General features: G+C 42.2%; 1 pseudogene; it reads right to left on the reverse strand.

The window, feature by feature from the left end:
• Nucleotides 1-455: 455 nt before the first annotated feature.
• Nucleotides 456-1871, reverse strand: LOC118729129 (annotated as a pseudogene).
• Nucleotides 1872-22433: the final 20562 nt, after the last annotated feature.

The raw sequence follows: 22433 nt of genomic DNA on the forward strand, positions 1-22433 counted from the left end.
GAAGGACCCATTAAATAAGTTGTTATTAATAGGAGGAAATGGTGATAGAGAATAACACATGATCAGGCTAATGGCACAGCTTAATTATTCACTGTGCTTTGATAGATGGTCTCAATAAAGAGATTTCCCTTATTTCCAATGAAGGAGGTACTGAACTAGATTTTGTTAAAATAATCAATCTACACGTTTCCTCATAGGTGACTAAAATCTCAAATCGTTGTCATGGTTCTCAAGCCATTGCTGATCTGACTACAATATCCCTCATTCAGTCTCAGCCTCCTTTTGTACCTCTGATCCCCATCTGGGCTCCTCTGCAGACTTGACAAGTTCCTTTCCAGAAAGGACTCTTTACACTTGCAGTTTCACCTGCCTGAAATATAACCTTCTCTGCCCATGCCTGCTTTATCTTTATCTGGGTTACTCTTAAGCCTCCTTCAAAGCACAGCTTTACTGTCCCTTCCTTCAGCAGCCTTTTTTTTTTTTTTTTTTTTTTTTGAGGATATACTGTAATTTATTAAGAGCCTCCCCTCCCTGCCCTGGCATTCTCTAGGTCACTTTTTCCGCTTGTAGTTTTCCTGTGCTAGCGTGCTAGCCTTAGGAAGATGGCGGGGGGCAGGGGCGAAGAGCACTGCTCGATGAGACTCAGCAGGTGGCTGTAACAGTCTTCCTCATATTGCGTAAACATGGCCTGCAGATTCAGCTCCTCATAGAGTGTCTTCACCCGGGCCACCTTCTCAGCCTCTTTCTGCCCGTAATTCTCTTGCAGGATATGGCGCTGTTCTGGAGAGGTTCGTTGTAGATACTGTATCACCAGCCAGCTGCACTTGCTGTCATGGATGTCAGTGCCAATCTTGCCCGTCACACTCGGGTCCCCAAAGAGATCAAGGTAATCATCCTGGGTCTGAAAGAGCTCTCCAATCTCCAGCAGGATCTTCTTGGCATTGGTGTGTTCCTTCTCCCCTTCAATGCCTGCCAAATACATAGCAGCAGCTACAGGAAGGTAGAAGGAGTAGAAAGCTGTCTTATACTAGACAATAGATCTGTACCTCTTTTCAGTGAATCTGCCAAGATCCATGCTGCCCTGCGGGGCTGTGATGAGGTCCAGGGTCTGTCCAATCTCAGTCTGATAGGAAGTCTGCAGGAAGAGCTCCATCAGGTTCAGGTAGTAGGGCTGCTCGCGGCAGTAGAGCTTCAGCAGTTGGTAGATTCATGCTTCCAGGAGAATAGCATCATTCACGCCCGGCAGGGGTCCTCAAACTTTTTAAAGTGGGGGCCAGATCACGGTCCCTCAGAGAGCTGGAGGGCCGGACTATATGAACTACTAATTCCTACTGTAACACCTCGGCTGCGCTCACTGCCCAAAAAACCTGGCGGGCCGGATCAGACTCCTCTGCAGGCCGCATGTGGCCCACGAGCCGTAGTTTGAAGACGCCTGATTCATGGCATCCAAGCCAATGCCTGGCTTCTTATACCAGCAGGCCTGCCCCCATTGGGTGAGGGATGCATCCATAATGTCACCTGACACCAGGAAGAAAGCTTGGAGCAGCTCCACCCACCAGCCCACAGTCATGGCCCGCTGGAGACTATCAGCGTCCTGCTTACTTGGTTCTACCAGATCCTGGAAAGTTACCAGCACCGTCATACCCTGTTGGTACTTCCCTCCAATGACATTGTACTCCAGGACCTCCTTAAGCCGGGTAATAGCATCTCCTGTTTCTGGGTGCCCCAGCTCATCCTCAGTCAGCACCTTGCAATCTGGGAGAAGTGCTGGATGAAATTCTGCTTGTTTTGGTCATAAACATCCAATTTCTGGTCTCTGTTCATTCTGAGGGAGGAATAAAGTACCCTGTTCCAGGATGCCGGTTCCCAGCAGACTTTTTTGTGTGAGCACTCCTCCCACTCTAGACTCAGGTTTCCCTGTCTTAGCATCTGATCTGTCTACTTTTAGCACAGATCAAAATTATAATTAAGGAATTATATCATTATTGTTCAATCTCAATGTTCCCCACTACAATATAAGGTATTCACCATTGCACAGAGTAGGCACTCAAGTTTGTTGAATAAGTGAGGAATAAATGAATGGTAAATAGAGATGGCTTCCTGACACAAGTAGAATTAAGAGTTGGGCCTTGAAGGGTCCCAGGTTCTATTCTGGTTAAGGGCATATACATTGGCACATCCCTGGTGATTTAAGTATTGAGGCTTTAACCTTGTAAGGGGTGGCTCAGTTGAGAAGAAGATTGTTGGAGGTGACATGATTAAAGGACTGAGAGACCAGGATATTGAATAGGTCATCAACATGGATGTTGAACTCACCTATGGAGTTTAAGATTGGTTCTAGGAGTTTGAAAGGACAAAGAAAAATATTACTTTGGGATATCAGAAGATGGAAGCAATCAAAATGGGTAAGGTGGTGTATCTGGGTGAAAAGTATTTCAAAGGAGCAATATATGTTCAGGCATGTGGGTGGAAAACATTAGGAAGTTCAAAGTCAAGTCCACCAACATTACTCTCATTTTCATTGACATCCTTCCAATGGCAGAGTGGGACACACAAAACCAAACCACTGAAAGTCTGAACTTTCAAGATGGTGGCAGAGTAGGTGGATGTTACACTTATCTCCTCCCAGGACCAAATAGGAAATACAACTAAATTAAAGAACAATCACCCTCAATAACCAAGTAAAGACAACTGAAGAGAGTCTTATAACCAAGGTTTAACAGAAGAAACCACATCAAGATAGCACCTGCACAGCCGTAAGCTCACATGACATGTTGAGGTTGAGCCTCATAGTCAGCCAGTCTGAGGGTCGATTCCACACACAAATGGGTCAACAACAATCAAAACTCAATTACAGATTGGGTGCCCAGAGCAACTGGGCTGGGATAAAACCTGCAACGCAGGACATTGACTGGTAAAGGCCAGTGGGACCAAGCCTGAGTCTAGCTCCGAAGATCTTGCCTGACTAGAACTCTGGTTGATGGAGACCAACCTTCCCTCTCCCCCGCTAGGAAGCTCGCCACAGACCTGAGGCCAGAGAAGGCTGGTCCAGCATGGAAAAGTGTGTGATTCTTCCACCCTGAAGCAGTCCTGGATCAGCAGAAGGGCCCAGCAAGGATTGCAGTTCCACTAAAGGAAGTCCCTGAGGGCAGAGCTGGGTGCCACCAGGATCTCATGGCAGCAGGGTGCCAGGCTTTGTCCTCCTTGTTGTAAAAGGCCTAAGACCCAGGACATGGTGAATCTCAATGCCAAGCCTCATGACTTGTTTCAACCATGACAAACAACAAATCCTGAAAATCTGTTCTTTGCTTGAGCCACTGGGATCTGCATTCCTCCCATGACTTCCCAAAATCATGGTGACTGTGAGAAGAGGCCCTTGGGAAACAAATTTCCCACCCACCATGAGTAGGCGAGGAGCTTCGTCCATCTCTTGAGGACACAACAAAGAGCTTGGGCACCCAAAGAGGTGTATTCATGTGGCACCTTAAAGTACTGAGACTTCTCTTACATCATTTGGGCACACCTTCTCTGTGTCCCGTATCTTATATTCTAAGGGACTAGTTAATTCTCTTTTGTTCCTCTCTGACTATGGGCACTATAATACATGGAACTGGTTAAAGTAAAGAACCTAGAGTAGAATTACCATCTCCAGCTTAAGCAGCACAGGGCCAAAGAGCATCTTCTTCTTGCCGGTGATGAATAGTTCCATTATACCCCTCACGGGATTCACTTTTCAACATAGACATTTTAAAGCCAGTTAGTTAATGATTATACATATATCATTGGTAAAATTATGCAATATCCCATACATACAACAGAATATATTTTATGCAAAAAGGTATAAAGAAAAATAAGTGATCAGTTATGGAGTCACTGTCCAGGGTAAGAAACAAATTGTCACCAATACCACTATGGCCAGAGGCCAATTTGTATTTCCCCTCCTTACACCCCCAGTTATTCCCGCTAGTGAAAAACACTACACTGAATTGTGAAAGAAAAGAAAAAAAAGACTCAATTACAACTGGAGGCCTCACATAATCAACCCAAAAGACATTTCTAAAGCATCCGACTCAGGAGATCAAGGAAACTGCATGATTGGGTCCCACAGGACACTTACTACATAAGGCCACCCCATGAAGATTGGGAGTCATAGATCTATTTAATACAAGGAAACAAAAACAAAGAGATAGCCAAAATGTGGAGACAAAGGCCCCAAATATAGTAATAGGAGGAAACCACAGAATAAAGGAGCTAAATGAGATGGAGGTAAGCAATTTATTAGATAAAGATTTCAAGTAATGGTTATGAGGATGTTAAAACACACACACACACACACACACACACAAAACGACTTAGTGAGAACTATAACACCATGAAAAGGGATAGAAACCATGAAAAAGAATGAGTTAGAAATGAAGACTAACATCTGACATCAAGAATATACTGGAAGGAATAAAAAGTAGCTTGGCTAAAGCAGAGGGTTAAATCAGCAATTTGGAAGACAATGCAGAAATAAACATCCAATCAGAGCAGCAAAAATAAAAAAGAATTAAAAAATAATGGGGATAGTTTAAGGAAACCTCAGGACAGCATGAAGAGCAACATCAGCCATAAGGAGAAGAGAGTGCAAGGGATCAAGAACTAATTTAAAGAAATAATTACTGAGAGCTTTCCTAACCTGGTGAAGGAATCCAAAACAAGATGAACCCAAAGAGGACCACATCAATACACATCGTAATTAAAATGGCAAAATTAAAAACAAAGAGAGAATCTTAAAAGCAGCAAGAGAAAAGCACTTAATTACCTACATGGGATATTACTGTCCAATGATTTCTCAACAGAAACATTGCAAGCCAGAAGGGATTGGAATGAAATATTCAGTGATAAAAAGCGAGGACCTTTAGCTAAGAGTACTATACCTAGTAAGACTATCATTTAAAATTGAATGAGAAATAAAGAGCTTCCAAACAACAAAAAAAGCTAAAGGAGTTTGTAATCACCAAACCAGTATTATAAGAAATGTTAAACGGCCTTCCTTTAGAGTAGCAAAAGAAAAGAACCTCCACCCCTCAAAGAAACAAGACAAACAAACAAAGAAACAGAATTAAAAGAATCAAATGGCAATTAATATTGTATATACCTATCAAAAATCACTTTATGTGAAGCCCCGGCCAGTGTGGCCTTGCATTCACAGGCTTGGAGAAAGGGCTGATGCATAAATTAATACATAAGACAAGAAATATAAATTTGGAAATTATGGGGGAAGCTAGGGAAAGCTTAGCTGTAGTAGCCAAGTTCCACTGAGTCTCCGTTCCCATGTGCTTTTAAAAAAAATTATTTTATTATTTTTTATTTTTTAATAAATCCTTATTTTTCAGATTATTACAGGTGTTCCTCTCCCCCCCCCATAGCTCCCATCCACCCGATTCCCCACCCTACCCCATGCCCTTACCCCCAATACTGTCTTCATTCATAGGTGTAAGACTTTTGTCCAATCTCTTCCCACATCCCTCAGACTCCCTTCCCCCTGAGAATTATCTGTCCACTTCCTTTCTATGTTCCTTATTCCATTATATTCACCAGTCCATTCTGTTCTTCAGACTTTTTATTCACTTGATTTTTAGATTTACTTGTTGGTAGGTATGTATTTGATGTCTTTTTGTTGTTCATATTTTTATCTTTACACTTTTCTTCTTCCTCTTCTTAAAGAATATTTATGTAATCCTTTAGCTTGCTTTTTTTTTTTTTTTTTTTTTTTTAATCTGTGAAGCTCTTTTTCTGACCTTCAATTCTGAATGATAGTTTTGCTGGGTAGAGCTATCTTGGTTGTTGGTTTTTGCTGTTCATCAATTTGAATATTTCTTGCCACTCCTGTCTGGCCTGCATATTTTCTGTTGAGAAATCAGCTGATAGTCGTATGGGTACTCCCTTGTAGGTAACTAACTGTTTTTTTCTTGCTACTTTCAAGATTCTCCCTTTGTATTTTGCCCTTGGCATTTTAATTATGATGTGTCTTGGTGTGGTCCTCTTTGGATTCCTCTTGTTTGGGGTTCTGTGCGCTTCCTGAACTTGTAAGTCTATTTCTTTCACCAGTTGGGGAAAGTTTTCTGTCATTATTTCTTCTAATAGGTTTTCAATATTTTGCTCTCTCTCTTCTTCTGGCACCCCCATAATTCTGATGTTGGTACGCTTAAAGTTGTCCCAGAGGCTCCTTACATTATCTTCATATTTTTGGATCCTTTTTTCTTTTTGTTTTTCTGGTTGGGTGTTTTTTGTTTCCTCGTATTTCAGATCTTTGGTTTGATTCTTGGGGTACATTGATCTACAGTTGAGTTTATGTAAATTCTCTGTTTCAAACAGTGTATTCTTAATTTCTCACTGGTCCTTTTACATATTTTTTGGCATTCTCATTAAGTTTCTTGAAGGTCTCATCAAGTTTCTCAGCAGTTTTTAGAAGATTCTTGAGTAACCTTATAAATGTGGTCCTGAACTCCATGTCATCCCGGAGTTTGCTTTCCTCCATTGCCCCCTTTCGCAACATGCCTCTGTGTCTCTGCATTTTGGCTGCTTCCCTGTGTTGATAGAGTGGCTTTGTGTGGTAGGTGACTCACAGAGGCCAGTAGCTCAGCCTTCCTAATCACCCAAGGTGGACGGTCTTGGTACACTCCTTTGTGGGCTGAGTGCAAAGTCTTGGTGCAGTTAAACCTTGATTGCTGTTGGTACCCTGGGAGGAATTGTCCTCCAGGCCAATTGGCTAGGTGGACCTGCTTTCTTTAAATGGAAGAACTGCTGTGCTGGAGACACACTTATGGGGCAGGACTTGTTTCAGTGGGGCTTTGGTGCTCACTGAGTCTGCCTCTTGAATGTGTCAGTTATGAATGCAAGGAGTTGAAATCTGTGTCTCACACTGACCACTAGGTACACTGGCTTCTGGATCTCCAATGGGGTGCAGGTTAGCTACTGTCTGAGGTCACCCTGCAGGAGCTACAGCAAGAACCACAGTCCTCTCCTCCCTGCTTGGGATTTGTAGATTATAGAGCTGTCTGAATTGGTTTGCAAGTTAGTAGCAATAGTGAAGGCCATTCATAGGCAAAAGCCATTGTTTGGAGCTTGTATGTGTTTGTAGATTGTGCAGGGTGGAGTCTCAGGGCATCACTAGGCAAACAGCAATGGCTAACAGTGAGCCTTCCCATGCCTCCGACCACGTCCCTGCATCTCACGCCCCAGCTCAGTAAACAATTATTCCTCTGCGCAGCTCTGCAAGCCAGCCACCTTCACTTTCTGACCTGATGGCAGACAGTCCAGCTTCTCCCCGTATGAGTTTGGGTCTTGCACGTCTCCCCTTCGGGTTGAAGAAAGCAATACCTGCTGCTAGCTGGGATCTGCCGTCAGCCCATATCACGCCCCCTACCTCAGTTTTTCAGCATTTGTGCACTGAATGCTCCCCTCTCCATCTGGTTGTAGAACTTCCACTCATCCAGCCCTCCCATGGCTCTGGGTGATAGACGTTTTGTCTTTTGTTGTAGTTTTGAAATTGTGCATGGCCACAGTTTAGGTGTGCTTACCTACGCTGCCATCTTGGGTTCTCTATTATTTTTATTTTACATATGTGTCCTTATTCCCCATTACCTCCCAAACCCTTCTCATGCCCCACCCCCCTGTTGTCTGTGTCCATTGATTAGGCTCATATGCATGCACACAAGTCTCTTGGTTGATCTCTTCCCCTTACTCCCACTGACCCTCTCCTTTCCTGTGGTTTGAGGTTCTGATTGACGTTTCTTATTCTCTGGACCTGCTCTCCTTCAGCAGTCTATGCACTTCATTATATTCCACAAATGAGTAAGATCATGTGATATTTATTTTTCTTTTTATTTACTAAAATACACAATTGCCTTTTATAAATGCAAACAGACACATCAATGGTAATGTTTAGTAAACAGTAAGATTATCAGATTGGGGGAGTTTGCTTTAGGCCATTGAGTCAGCAGTAGGTAATAAAATGCAAATATTCACTCTGTGAATATCAAAGAGCCCAATTTAGCCTTCTGACCAGACTTCTCACATTCATATTAAGTACTATTGATGTTGGTTCTCAGAAACTTTAAGTGTAAATGGCTTAAATGTTCCAATTAAAAGACATAGAGTAGGTGAACAAATAAAAAAGCAAAACCCAAATATATGCTGTTTACAAGAGACCAACCTTAGAATGAAATATACACACATTTAAGAGTAAAGGGATGGAAAATATATTTTATGCAAATTGAAAATTTTAAAAGCAAGGATAGCTATACTTATATTGGAGAAAATAGATTTTAAAACAAAGGCTATAATAAGAGACAAAGAAGGGCACTACATAATGATAAAAGGAGCAATCCAGCAAGCGGATATAACTGGTATATTCATGCCGGAACCTGCCGGCAATGAACAGTACCTGAATGAGGGAGTGAGGATAAGAAAAAGACAGACAACAGATGGGGTCGGGAGGGCTCAGACCCGAGGTCTGCCGCCCCGAATTTTATTTTTCCATCCTTTAAATACAATTCTGAAGGAGGAAATATTTATTTCAGGCAATCATACAGGTGGCCATTTCTGCTAACATGATGAGTTCCTGTACAGATAAGTTCCTTCATCACCTGACCTTTTACAACCACCTGACCTTTTACAACTCCTTTTTCAGCTCCTTCTGTGTCAGCAGGCTCCTATCAATTGTTTTATCCTAAAGCAAAGACATCTGCAGTTAGCAGCATTCCTAGGGGTAGTAGTAATTTTCCACTTAGGTTAATGGAAAAGGGGGGTACATGGAGAGCTGTGTCCTACACCCATGTCTGCATTCAGGGCATATAGGACCCCTGCATTCAGGGCAGCTCCCCACATATTCACCCAACATAGGAGTGTGAGATCCTCCCTCCCCCCAACTGGTGGGCATAGTTATGACATTACTAGCAGCTGCCACTGAGATATATCCAAGACATTGAACCACCAATCAGCACATGCCAAATGCCCTGGGGCCCACCCCTTCCTATTCCGCCCTGGGTCCAACCCTTTCCTGTTCCTTCCCTCAAAAGGCTCTTCACCGATCCACGATCCAATCCACATGTTGCTGCTCTCTGTTGTGAATCAGCCCTGTTAGGTCCCTCCTTCCCCTTCTCCTTTAATTCTGATTTTTCTACCCCCCTAATGAGTCCCACTCATTACTGGGGAATAAACCTACCTTTAATATGTCTTGGTGGTCTCTGACTCGTTTCCTGTGCCTTAAACCTTATAAGGAGGTTTGCTAAATATGTAGAGCAAATCTTGATGGATATAAAGAAAGTAATTCAATCATAATAGGGGATTTTCACATCCCATTGACATGAATGGGTAGATCTTCCAGGCAGAAAATCAAGGAAACAGTGGCCTTAAATGACACTAGATCAGATGGATTTAATTGATATCTTCAAAGAATTTCACCCCAAAGCAGTAGAATATGCATTCTTTTCAGGCACACTTGGAACATTTTCTAGGATAAACCACATGTGAGGACACAAAACAAATCTCAGTAAATTTATGAAGACTGAAATCATATCTTCTGTGACTATTATGGTATGAAACTAGAAATCAACCACAAGAAATAAATTGAAAAATACACAGTCATGGAGGCTAACTTACGTGTTACTAAACAATGAATGGGTCACCAATGAGATCAAGGAAGAAATCAAAAGTTATTTTAAAACAAATGAAAATGAGAACACAACAGCCAAAAATCAATGGAACACAGAGAAAACAGTACTAAGAGAGAAATTCATAGCATTTTAAGCCTATATGAAGAAAAATATCAAACAATCTAACTCTACACTTAAAAGAACTGGACAGAAACAACAAACAAAGTGAGGAAATAATAAAGATCAGAGCAGAAATATGTAAAATAGAGTCTAAAAATTATAAAAGACTAATGAAACCAAAAGCTGATTTTTTGAAAAGATAAACAAGATTGACAAACCTTTAACCAGATTTATCAAGAAAAAAGAGAGCGGATCCAAATAAATAAAATCAGAAATGAAAGAGGACAAGTAACAACTGACACCAAAGAAATACAAATGACTAAGAAAATATTACAAACAACTATATGCCAACATATTGGACAATCTGGAAGAAACTGATAAATTCCTACAAACATACAATCTTCCAAAACTGAATCATAGATTCTGAACAGACAGGTTACAACTAGTGAAATTAAAGCAGTAGTAAAACACACACACCTCCTGGACTTATATCCATTTTGAGTGTATTTGTGTGTATGGTGTAAGTTGGTGATCTAGTTTCATTTTTTTGCATGTATTTATTTTGATGTAGTCCCATCTGTTTATTTTCCCTTTAGTTAATCCTTTGCACCAAGAGATGTATCCTTAAACATATTGCTATGAGAGATGTCTAAGATTTTGTTGCCTAATCTTCTTAAGGTTTTTATGGTTTCCTGACTTACATTTAGGTCTTATATCCATTTTGAGTGTATTTGTGTGTATGGTGTAAGTTGGTGATCTAGTTTCATTTTTTTGCAAGTACTGGACCTGATGCCTTCACAAATGAATTTTCCCAAACATTAGAAAAACTAACACCTATCCTTCTCAAACTATTCCAAAAAACTCAAGAGGAGGGAATATTCCCAAGCTCATTTTACAAGGCCAACATTATCCTAATTCCAAACTAGATAAAGACATGATAAAGAAAGAAAATTATAGACCAATATCCCTGATGAATATAGATGCTAAAATCCTCAACAAAATAGCAAATCAAATCCAGCAGTACATTAAATAAAACATACAGCATGATCAAGTGTGTTTTTCCCCTATAGATGCAAGATGAATATAATATCTGAAAATCAATAAACATTATGCACTACATAAACAAAATGAAGGATAAAAACCACATGGTTGCCCTGACTTGTGTGAGAGTATCAATCCCCAGTTAGGGCCCTTGTCAGAGGCAGCCAAGGGCCCTAACTAGGGAGAGTTTCTCTCTCTCTCTCTCTCTCTCTCTCTCTCTCTCTCTCTCTCTCTTAGTCTCTCTCTCATCACTGTTTAAAAAACCACATTACCATTTGAATCTCTTGGATGATTAGTGATTTTAAGCATTTTTAAATATGTCTAGTGGCCTTCTGTATGTTCAGTTTGGAGAAGTGTCTATTTAGGTCCTTTGCCCATTTTAAATTGTATTGTTTATATTCTTTTTTAAAATTGATTGACTTTCTTATATATTTTGGAAATTAACCCCTTATTGGATATATCATGTGCAAATATGTTCTCCCATACAGTGGGCTTTCTTTTCATTTGTTGACGGTTTATTTTGTCGTGCAGAAGCTTTTTATTTTGATGTAGTCCCATCTGTTTATTTTCCCTTTAGTTAATCCTTTGCACCAAGAGATGTATCCTTAAACATATTGCTATGAGAGATGTCTAAGATTTTGTTGCCTAATCTTCTTAAGGTTTTTATGGTTTCCTGACTTACATTTAGGACTTATATCCATTGTGAGTGTATTTGTGTGTATGGTGTTAATTGGTGATCTAGTTTCATTTTTTTGCATGTATCTGTCCAATTTTCCCAACACCATTATCTTGACTCCACTGTATGTTCTTGCCTCCTTTGTCAAATATTAATTGAGCATAATGGCTTGGGTCAATTTCTGGGATCTCTGTTCTGTTTAATTGATCTATATGCCAGTTCTTGTGCCAGTACCAGGATATTTTGAGTACAGTGGCTTTGTAGTATACCTTAATATCTGGTAATGTGATTCCTCCAACATTGTTTTTCTTTCCCAAGATTGCTATGGCTATTTGGGGTCTTTTTGTTGTTGTTATTCCATATAAACTTTTGGAGTGTTTGTTCTAGATCTGTGAAGTATACTGTTGGTATTTTAATAGTGATTGAATTGAATTTATAGATGGCAATGAGGCAGTAAAAAATGGACCTGGAGGGTATTAAGCTAAGTGAAATAAGCCTGTCAGAGAAAGATAGGTATCATATGATCTCATTCATATGTGGAATTTAATGAACAAAATAGATTCAGGGACATAGAAGCATGAGACAGACTGACAAATTTCAAAAAGAAGGAGATGGGCGTGGGAGGTGAGAGATTAATGCACATATGCATAGCCCATGCACATAAACAATAGTGTGATTGATATGTATGGAGTGAAGGGGGTCAATGGGAAAACAACAATAACAACAAAACAAAGGGGGCATCTGTAATACTTTCAGCATTAAGATAGATTTTTAAAAAATCCACATGATCATGTCAATAGATGCAGAAAAAAACATTTGATAAAAATCCAGAACCCATCCTATCTAATAAAGAGTAATATTCAAATTAACCATCACTTCACAATAAAGATGGTGGCACCCACAGCCAATAAAGAAGGAATATGCAAATTGATATGACAAAGATGGAGGTGCTGGTGGGAGCCACAGAGCTAACTGGAGCAGGCATGAGGCTTAGCTTCTTTGGTCACCCCATCCAGCTCCATGGCTGCCACCCAGCCATAGTAGCAGGGCCAGGGTAGAGGTGGTTAGGGGAAATCAGGCCAGGAGGGGAGGGCAGTTGGGAGTGATCAGGCTGGCAGTGGGGAAGTTGGGTATGAGCAGGGCTGAGCAGGTCAACAGAGGGCCTAATTGAGGGCAAGCAGGCTGGCAAGGGGGTAGTTGGGGATGATCAGGCCAGCAGGAGGAGCAGTTTGGGGCAAGCATGCTGGTAGGGGGACAGTTGGGGTCAAGCAGGCCAGCGGGGAGGGGCAGTAGGCAGTGAGCAGGCTGGCAGGGGGTGGGATATTTGGGGGCAATCAGACCAGCAGAGAGGGCAGTTGGGGGCAATCAGGCCAGTAGGGAGGTGCAATTGGGAGCAATCAGGCTGGCAGGGGGGAAGTTGGGAGTAATCAGGCCAGCAAGGGGGGAAGTTGATGGTGAGAAGGCTGGTGGGTGGGCAGTTGGGGGAGAGCAGGCTGGCAGACAGTTTAACGGTTAGGAGCCAGCAGTCCTGGATTGTGAGAGGAATATCTGACTGCTGGTTTAGGCCTGATCCAACCGGCAGTCAGACATTCCTCAAGGGGTCCAGATTGGAGAGGGGGTAGGCCAGGCTGAGGGACATCCTCCTTCCATCCCCCCGTGCACGAATTTCATGCACCAGGTCACTAGTTTATAATAAAACTCTCAGCAAATTGGTAATAGAAAGAACATACCTCAATGTAATAAAGGCCATATATAACAAAATGAAGGCCAACATCATACTCAATGAGCAAAAACTAAAAGCGTGTGTATTTTCCTCAAAAAATTAAAAATGAAACTCCCATTTCACCCAGACATCCCACTTAAGATCAGGAACAAGCCAGGTGTCCACTTTCAGTGCTCTTATTCAACTTAATCCTAGACAGCAATCAGGCAAAAAGAAGAAATAGAAGGCATCCAAATTGGAAAAAAGGAAATAAAACTTTTTATTCACAGATGACATGATATTGAACATAGAAAACCCTAAAGACTCTGCCAAAAAGCTACCAAATCTAAATTAATAAATTTCACAAAGTGGCAGGCTATAAAATTAATACTCAGAAATCAGTGGCATTTCTACATACCAATAATGAACTATCCGAAAGAGAAACTAATAAAACAATCCCATTTGCTATTACACCTACAAAAAATAAGGTACAGCCGAAACCGGTTTGGCTCATTGGATAGAGCGTCTGCCTGAGGACTGAAAGGTCCCAGGTTCGATTCCAGTCAAGGGCATATACCTTGGTTGCGGGCACATCTCCAGTGGGAGGTGTGCAAGAGGCAGCTGATCGATGATTCTCTCTCATTGATGTTTCTAACTCTCTATCCCTCTCTCTTCCTTTCTGTAAAAAATTAATAAAATATATTTAAAAAAATAAGGTATATAGGAATAAATTTGACCAATGACCTGTACTTGGAAAACTATAGGGTATTGAAGAAAGAAATCGAGGAAGATACAAAAAGTGGAAGCATATACCATGTTCATGGATTGGAAAAATTAACATCATTAAAATGTTCATACCACCTAAAGCAATTTATAGATTTAACACAATTCTTATTAAATTGCCAATGGTATATTTTACAGATTTAGAACAAACACTCAAAAAATGTATATGGAATCAAAAAAGACCCCAAATAGCCGCAGCAATATTGAAAAAGAAGAAAGAAGTTGAAGGTATACAATATCTGGTATAAAACTATATTACAAAGTCACTGTAATCAAAACAGTCTGGTACTAGCATCAGAACAGGATATATAGATCAATGGAAAAGAACAGAAAGCACAGAAATCAACCCACATCTCTATTGTCATTAACATTTGACAAAGGAGGCAAGAGTGTACAACAAAAGACGGTGTTGAAAAAAATTGGACAAGTACATGAAAAAGAAAAACAAACTATACTACCAACTTATACAAGATACAACAATAAACTCAAAGTGTATAAAAGACTTAAATGTAAGTTGCAAAACCATAAAAACCATAGAAGAAAACAGGCAGTAAAATCTCAGACATCTATTGTAGCAATATTTTTGCCAATATGTCTCGTAGGGCAAGGGAAACAGAGGGAAAAATAAATAAATGGGACTAAAAGCATATGCTATAATAATAAAAACATAATATGATAATTAGACTAGACGTCCTTCTGGACATCCTTCCAATGACCTTCTGGATAAAGCCATGGCAGTAGGGGCAGAGGCAGCTGCTACCATGGCAGGGGCTGAGCCCCTTGCACGAATTTCATGCATTGGACCTAGAGTTAAACTACAAAGCTTCTGCCTAGCAAAGGAAACTATCAAAATGAAAAGGGAACCCACTGCATGAGAGAACATATTCACCAATGATACATCTGATAAGGGGTTAATTTCCAAAATATGAACTATTAGAAACTTATACAATTCAAAACCATAAAGACAATTCAATGAAAAAGTGGGCAAAGGACTTGAACAGACACTTCTCCAAAGAAGATATACAGATGGCCAATAGACATAAGTCTATTGTTCCGCATCACTAATCGTCAGAGAGATGCAAAAGAACACCACAATGAGATATCAGTGCATATCTGCCAGATTGGGAACCATCAATAAAACAACAAACAACAAGTGCTTGCGAGGATGTGGAGAAAAGGGAACCTGCACTGTTGGTGGTAATCCAGACTGGCACAGCCACTGTGATAAACGATATGGAGTTTCATAAAAAAATTAAAAATGAAACTACCTTTTGACCCAGTGACCCCTCTTCTGGGAATATAACCTAAGAATTAAGAAACACCAATTCAAAAAGAATACCCCTATGTTCATAGCAACATTATTGAAAATAGGAAAGACTTGGAAATGGCCCAAATACCCATCAGTAGATGAGTGGATAAAAAAAAACACTGTGATACATTTACATAATGGAATACTACACATGCACGTAACAGCATGGATGTACCTGAAGATATGACTGTCAGAGAAAGATGAATACCATAAGATCTCACTTACATGTGGAATTTAATGAACAAAATAAACTGATGAAAAAAAATACAAACTGAGGCATGAATACATGGTATACGCTAGTGATTCTCAACCTTTCTAATGCCGCAACCCTTTAATATAGTTCCTTATGTTGTGGTGACCTCCAACCATAAAATTATTATTTTTTTAAATCAATCTTTATTGTTCATATTATTACAAAGGTTCCTCATTTCTTCCCCCCTCCACCAGGTTCCCACCCCACCCTCTACCCCCTTCCCATCCCCCATTGTCCTCATCCATAGGTGCAGTTTATGTTCCGTCTCTTCCTCCCTCCCTTTCCCCGATAGTAAATCCCTTTTCAGATAGTAAATCAGTTACTTAGCATTTTCTCATATCAATAATACCTCCACATGCCCAATGATACACTTCACACAAAAGACATTTCCAAATAGGTCAACCAGCCTCATCCAGGCCCCACCCAAGGCACTCACAGATCAACATCCCAGCACTATACTAACTCAACACATCCAGATCTAAGCCTTCATCACTTGATTCAGCAGACCCTCAAGTTCCCGCAAAAGTTTCCAGCCATGTCTGAGAGGCAGCCGTGGGGCAGGGGCAGGGGCAGGTGAGGAGCGAGCTGTTCCGGGCCTGGCTGCTCCGGGCCTGGCCTCTGTTGCTCTGGTTCGTTCCACAACCAGCTGCTCTGGGTCTGGTCACTGCCGCTCCCGACATAGTTGCTCTGGACTTGGCTGCTGCTGCTCCGGGCTTGGCCGCATCCGACCCGGCTGCTCCAGGCCTGGCCACTCTAGACCTGGCCGCTGCTGTTCCAACATTCTGTCCTTTTTTTTTTTTTTTTTTTTTTTTTTTTTTTTTTTTTTAACGCATTTATGTTGCAATGTTGGCTGGTGAGTTGAGTTCTGACTAAGTCTTTGATTTTTCAAGATCTTCTTTGTATTCTTTCTTAAGTAATTTTACTATCTTTTGCTCTCACTTGATTTCTTCACATTGAGAACTTCTTTGGTTTCTTCCTCCTTGTCCTGGGAGCTCAGCAGGTTGGCCTGTGGCACCCCTTTGTTCTCCGAGGGCTCCTGCGCTGCTTCAGCCTGTTGCCAGGGTTGGCGCCACCCAGGAAGCAGCCCTGGGCCTTGGCTCCATTGCCCGCGTTCAGCGGTCGAAGGCTCAGGGGCACCCCCCCCCTTGGGGGCCTCGTCACCTGGCTCCTTGCTGGGGCTCCTGCTCCTCGTCGTGTTCCTCCAGTCTGGAGCTTTTTTTATCCTTCCCACTAGGGGAGTCTAGGATCAGAGTCAACAGACTGTCCTCTGCGCGCAATGTGCATGACTCCGGGGGCTCCGCTTTTCGTCGCTCCCCCAGGACTCCACCTCACAGTCCCGTCTCCCTCTGCTTGAGCCTGGGTCCCCAAGGATTGGCCTAGAACTGGGGTTCAGGGCAGTCGGGAGTGGGGCTCAGCACTGCCGGAGATTTTGTTTCTTCCTGCCAGGGAAATACAGCATCAGAGTCAACATTCTGTCCTCTGCATGCATTGTGCGCATCTGCGCGCAGTGTGCGCGACTCTGGGAACTCCGCTTTTCGCCGCTCCCCTGGGATTCCCCCTCACAGCCCCGTCTCCCCCTGCCTGAGTCTGGGTCCCCAGGGTCTGGCCTAGGACTGGGGTTCAGAGCACTCGAAACTGGGGCCCAACACGGCTGGGGCTCCTGTTTCCTTCCCTCCAGGGCAATCCCGCATCAGAGTCAACATTCCTTCACTTGCAAGCAATGTGCGCGATTCCGGGGGCTCGGCCTTTCGCCCCTCTCCCAGGACTCCACCTCACAGCCCCGTTTCCCTCTGCTTGAGCTTGGGTCCCCAGGGATTGGCCTAGAACTGGGGTTCAGAGCAGTCTGGACTGAGGCTCAGCGCCCCCGGAGGCTTTGTTTCTTCCGGCTAGGGTAATCCTGCATCAGAGTCAACATTCAGTCCTCTGCGTGAAATGTGCGCGCAACTCCGGGCGCCCTCCTTTTCGCTGCTCCCCTGGGATTCCGCCTCACAGCCCCGTCTCCCCCTGCCGGAGCCTGGGTCCCCAGGGTCTGTCCCATAACTGGGGCTCAGCGCTGCCGGTTTGGGGGTTCAGCCCATGCTGGGGGTTTTATTTCCTTCCTGCTAGGGAATGCCAGGCAGCACCCAGCCCTCTCCTCCTCTCCGGGTATGACCTCTCCATGCGCGCGCGTGTGCGGGCACGCAGCATGTCTCCGTACCTTAGGCTTTTCTTCAGTTCCTCTGATTTTCCTTCTGGTTTTCTCTTTCCTTCTTGTAGAATTTTCAGTCAGTCAACTACCTGTAGCTCTGGGCAATGTCCACTCTACATTTTAGTTGTATTCCATTGAAATTGTTGTGTGCTGCTGTGGTTAGATGTCTACCCGAGCAGCCATCTTGGATCCTCCCTCCATAAAATCATTTTCTTTGCTACTTTATAACTATAATTTTGCTACTCTTTAAGTTGTAATGTAAATATCTGTGCTTTCTGATGGTTGAGAACCCTACTAGTGGTTCTCAACCTGTGGGTCATAATCCACAGGTTGAGAACCACTGCTATAGAGCCTAAGACCATCGGAAAACACAGATATTTACATTATGATTCATAACAGTAGCAAAATTAGTTATGAAGTAGCAATGAAAATAATTTTATGGTTGGGGGTCACCATAATACGAGGAACTGTATTAAAGGGTCGAGGCATTAGTAAGGTTGAGAACTACTGGTATAGACTGACAGCTGTCAGATGGGATGAGAGCTGGGGGGACTGGATGAAAGAAGTTGAAGGGATTAGCCAAAGAACATATATATATATATATATATATATATATACACAACCCATAAACACAGACAACAGTAGGGTGTTGGGCATAGGGAAAGAGGGGTTGGGGACTGGGTGGAGTTGGACAAAGCAATGTAGAGGGAACATTGGATGTCTGTAATAGTGTCAAAAATCCTATATAATAAAACGGTAATATGCAAATTGACCATCACTTAAAAAAAAAGCAATGTGGCCACCCCTATGTAGTCAAAGATGGCTGCCCCCATATGGACACAAGGTGGCCACCACAAGATGGCTAGCAGGGGAGGGAAGTTGGGGGCGATCAGGCTTATAGGGGAGAACAGTTAGGGGTGACCAGGCCTGCAGGAGAGGGCAGTTAAGAGAGACCAGGCATGCAGGGGAGAACAGTTTGGGGGGATCCAGGCCTGCAGGGGAAGGAATTAGGGGGTACTAGGCCTGTAAGGGAAGGCATTTGGGGGAAACCAGGTCTGCAGGGAAGGGCAGTTGGGGGCAACCAGGCTGGCAAGGGAGGGCAGTGAAGGGTTACTGGGCCAGCAGGGGAAGACAGTTAGAGGTGACCAGGCCAGCAGGGGAGGGCAGTTAGGGGCAATCAGGTCAGCAGGGGAGCAGTTAGGTATCAATCATGCTGGCAGGGTAATGGTTAGGGGGTGATCAGGCTGGTAGGCAGAAGTGGTTAGGGGCAATCAGGCAGGCAGGCAGGTGAATGGTTGGGAGGCAGCAGTCCTGGATTGTGAGAGGGGTCCCAGATTGGAGAGGATGCATGCTGGGCTGAGGAACACACACCCCACCCATGCACAAATTTCGTGCATCGGGCCTCTAGTAATAATAATAAATCCACTGGAAGTTTTTCAATTTGAAATGCCTTGTTATATGTCTTGCCACCATGAGGTGCTGTCGGTAATGTAAACACTGAAAAGCTGATCTCCAAGCAGTCTCAGGAGGCTGGGAATAACGTGTCTCAGCCTGATAATTGAGGACCTATAGGGGTCTTGGGAGATACTGCAAGGATCTCAGCCATCCTGTACAGCTTCATTTAACTACCGTATTTTTCGAACCATAAGACTCACTTTTTTCCCCCAGAAGTGGGGGGAAAAAATCCCTGCGTCTTATGGTCCAAATATAGCCTACACATATACTTTAAAAAAAAAGTTTTTTACTTGCCCGGCTCTGTGTGGTCTCTGTGTGCTTGCCCGGCTCTAAAATGGTTCTAAATGCTGCTGTTTACTTTACAGGGTTGATTACATGTGTTTATGACTGTGATGTTGGGTTTTAATGCACATAAAATATTTTAGGACACTATTTGTTTCAGAATCTTTTTTTCTTCATTTCCCTTCTCTAAAAACTGGTGCGTTTTATGGTCAGGAGCGTCTTATGGTCCGAAAAATACAGTATATAGAGGTTTTTTTAATGTATATAAATCTTCTAAAATATTTTTAAATTATTATTTATTAATTTGAGAGAGAGAGAGAGAGAGAGAGAGAGAGAGAGAGAGAGAGAGAGAGAGAGAGAAGAAAGGAGAGAGGTAGTAGGTTGCAGTGTTTCTCAAACTTTTGACATATGTGCACCCCTTCTATAATTTTTATAACGCTGAGTACCCCTTGTATTCATGAGAACGTAGAATTAGGCGCAGCTAAGCACGGTGCAATGCATATCTCCACCAAACTCCATTGCAATGCGTACCCCCACCAAACTCTTACCGTACCCCTAGGGGTACGAGTACCACACTTTGGGAAACACTGGGTTAGAGGGAACAGAGAAAGAGAGAGAGACATTCATTTGTTACTCCACTTATTTATTTATGCATTCATTGGTTGATTCTTGTATATGCCCTGATAGGACACCTACCAATAAAAGGATTGATCCTTCAACCTTGGTATATTAGCATGATAATCTAACTATCTGTGGCTACCTGGCCAGGGCAAGTGTATGTAAATCTTTTTAAAAATATATATATATTTTTTAAAGTTTCTTTTTCTTTCTTTCTTTTTGTTTGTTAATCCTTACCCAAGGTTATTTTTCCATTGATTTTTTGAGAGAGAGAAAGGGAGGGGGGGAGAGATAGAGATAGAGATAGAGATAGAGATAGAGAGAGAGAGTGAGAGAGAGAGAGAGAGAGAGAGAGAGAGAGAAACATTGATGTGAGAGAGACATTGATTGATTGCCACTCACACATGCCCTGATTCAGGCAGGGTATCGAGCCTGCAACATACCCTTGGATACATGCCCAATACAAATAGCAAATAGCAGCCATCTGCAGACCCCTCTGTAGCTCTGGCTAGATGGACCCAGGCAGAGGCTGACTTTGTGCCTCCCTGGAGGCCCTAGAGCTAATGCACTGGGTGGACAGCTTCAGACCATAGCAGATTACAACTCTACACATCCACAAGCAATACACTCAAGGGGCATACTCAATGAGCATCAAAGCCTCACTGAAGCAAATACTGCTCCATAGGGGTGTTTTCTGCACAGCAGCTCTCCCACTGTAGTTGTAGCTAGTCCACACAGCCAATTGGCTTAGAAGTCAACTTCTCCCAGTGATACCAATAGCAGTCAAGGCTCAACTACAAGATTGTGTAAACAGCCTATACAGGAGCACACCTAGAGTGCCTAAATCAGATGACTGGGGAGGCTGAGCCACTGGGTCTTAAAGGACACCTACTACCAACTTCTGGAGACATAGTTGCTCTACCTAATACAGAGAAACAAACACAGGGAGGCAGACATAATGCAGAGACAAAGAACCATGTCATAAATGGAAGAATGGAAGCAAGCAAACTACTGGATACAGAGCTCAAAACCATGATTATAATGTTACTTAAGGATCTTCATGAAACCTTCAGGGATCTTAGTGAGAATGTCAAAGACATGAAAAAGGACCAGTCAGAAATTAAGTATACATTAACTGAAACAAAGAATAATTTACAGTGATTCAAAAGTAGATTGATTCCAAGAATCAAATCAATGATTTGTATTATGAAGAAGCAGAAAACACCTAATCAGACGAACAAAAAGAAAAAAGAATAAAAAAAGATGAAGATTTTGTAAGGAACCTCGGGGACAACTTCAGGTGTACCAACATTCACTTTATGGGGTTGCCAAAATAGAGAGAGCAAGATTTAAAACAAAAACAAAAAACTTTTGAATAAATAATGACAGAAAACTTCCCTTACCTAGTGAAAGAAATAGTTCAGGAAGTGTAGAAAGTCCCAGACAAGAGGAATCCAAAAGACCCATATCAAGACTCATCATAATTAAAATGCCAAGGGTTAAAGACAAAGAGAGAGCCCTAACCAGTTTGGCTCAGTGGATAGAGCATCAGCCCTCAGACTGAAAGGTCTCGAGTTCATTTTGGTCAAGGGCATGTACCTTGGTTCCAGGGCTCAATCCCCAGTGGGGGCATGTTAGAGGCAGCTGATCAATGTTTCTAACTCCCTCTCCTTTCCTCTCTGTAAAATCAATTATATATATATACACAATATATATACATATATATATGTATATGTATATATATATATACATATACATATATATATAAAATATATAATTTTTTTTAAGACAAAGAGAATCTTAAAAGCAGCAAGAGAAAAGCAGTTATCTACAAGGGAGCACCCATATGACTGTCAGCTGATTTCTCAACAGAAACTTTGCAGGTCAGAAGGGAGTGGCAAGAAATAAAGTGATGAATAGCAAGCACCTACAACCAAGGTTACTCTACCCAGCAAAGCTATCTGTTAGAATTGAAGATCAGATAAAGAGCTTCCCAGATAAGAATAAGCTAAAGGAGTTCATCAGCACCAAACCACTATCACATGAAATGTTGAAGGATCTTCTTGAAGAATAGGAATAGGAATAGGAATAGGAATAAGAATAAGAATAAGAATAAGAATAAGAATAAGAATAAGAATAAGAATAAGAATAAGAATAAGAATAAGAATAAGAATAAGAATAAAGAGAGAAACCAAGATGGCAGCCTAGGTAAGCACCTAAGCTGCCACCTCGCACAACAATTTCAAAACAACAACTAAAATCAGAACGGACATCATCCAAAAACACAGGAAAGCTGGCAGAGTGGGAAATCTACAACTAGAAAGGAGAGAGGCTCACAGATCGGATTGGGAACCGCAAAGCACTG

Source organism: Pipistrellus kuhlii, unplaced genomic scaffold (genome assembly GCF_014108245.1).
Source record: "Pipistrellus kuhlii isolate mPipKuh1 unplaced genomic scaffold, mPipKuh1.p scaffold_m20_p_1, whole genome shotgun sequence".
Taxonomy (NCBI): domain Eukaryota; kingdom Metazoa; phylum Chordata; class Mammalia; order Chiroptera; family Vespertilionidae; genus Pipistrellus; species Pipistrellus kuhlii.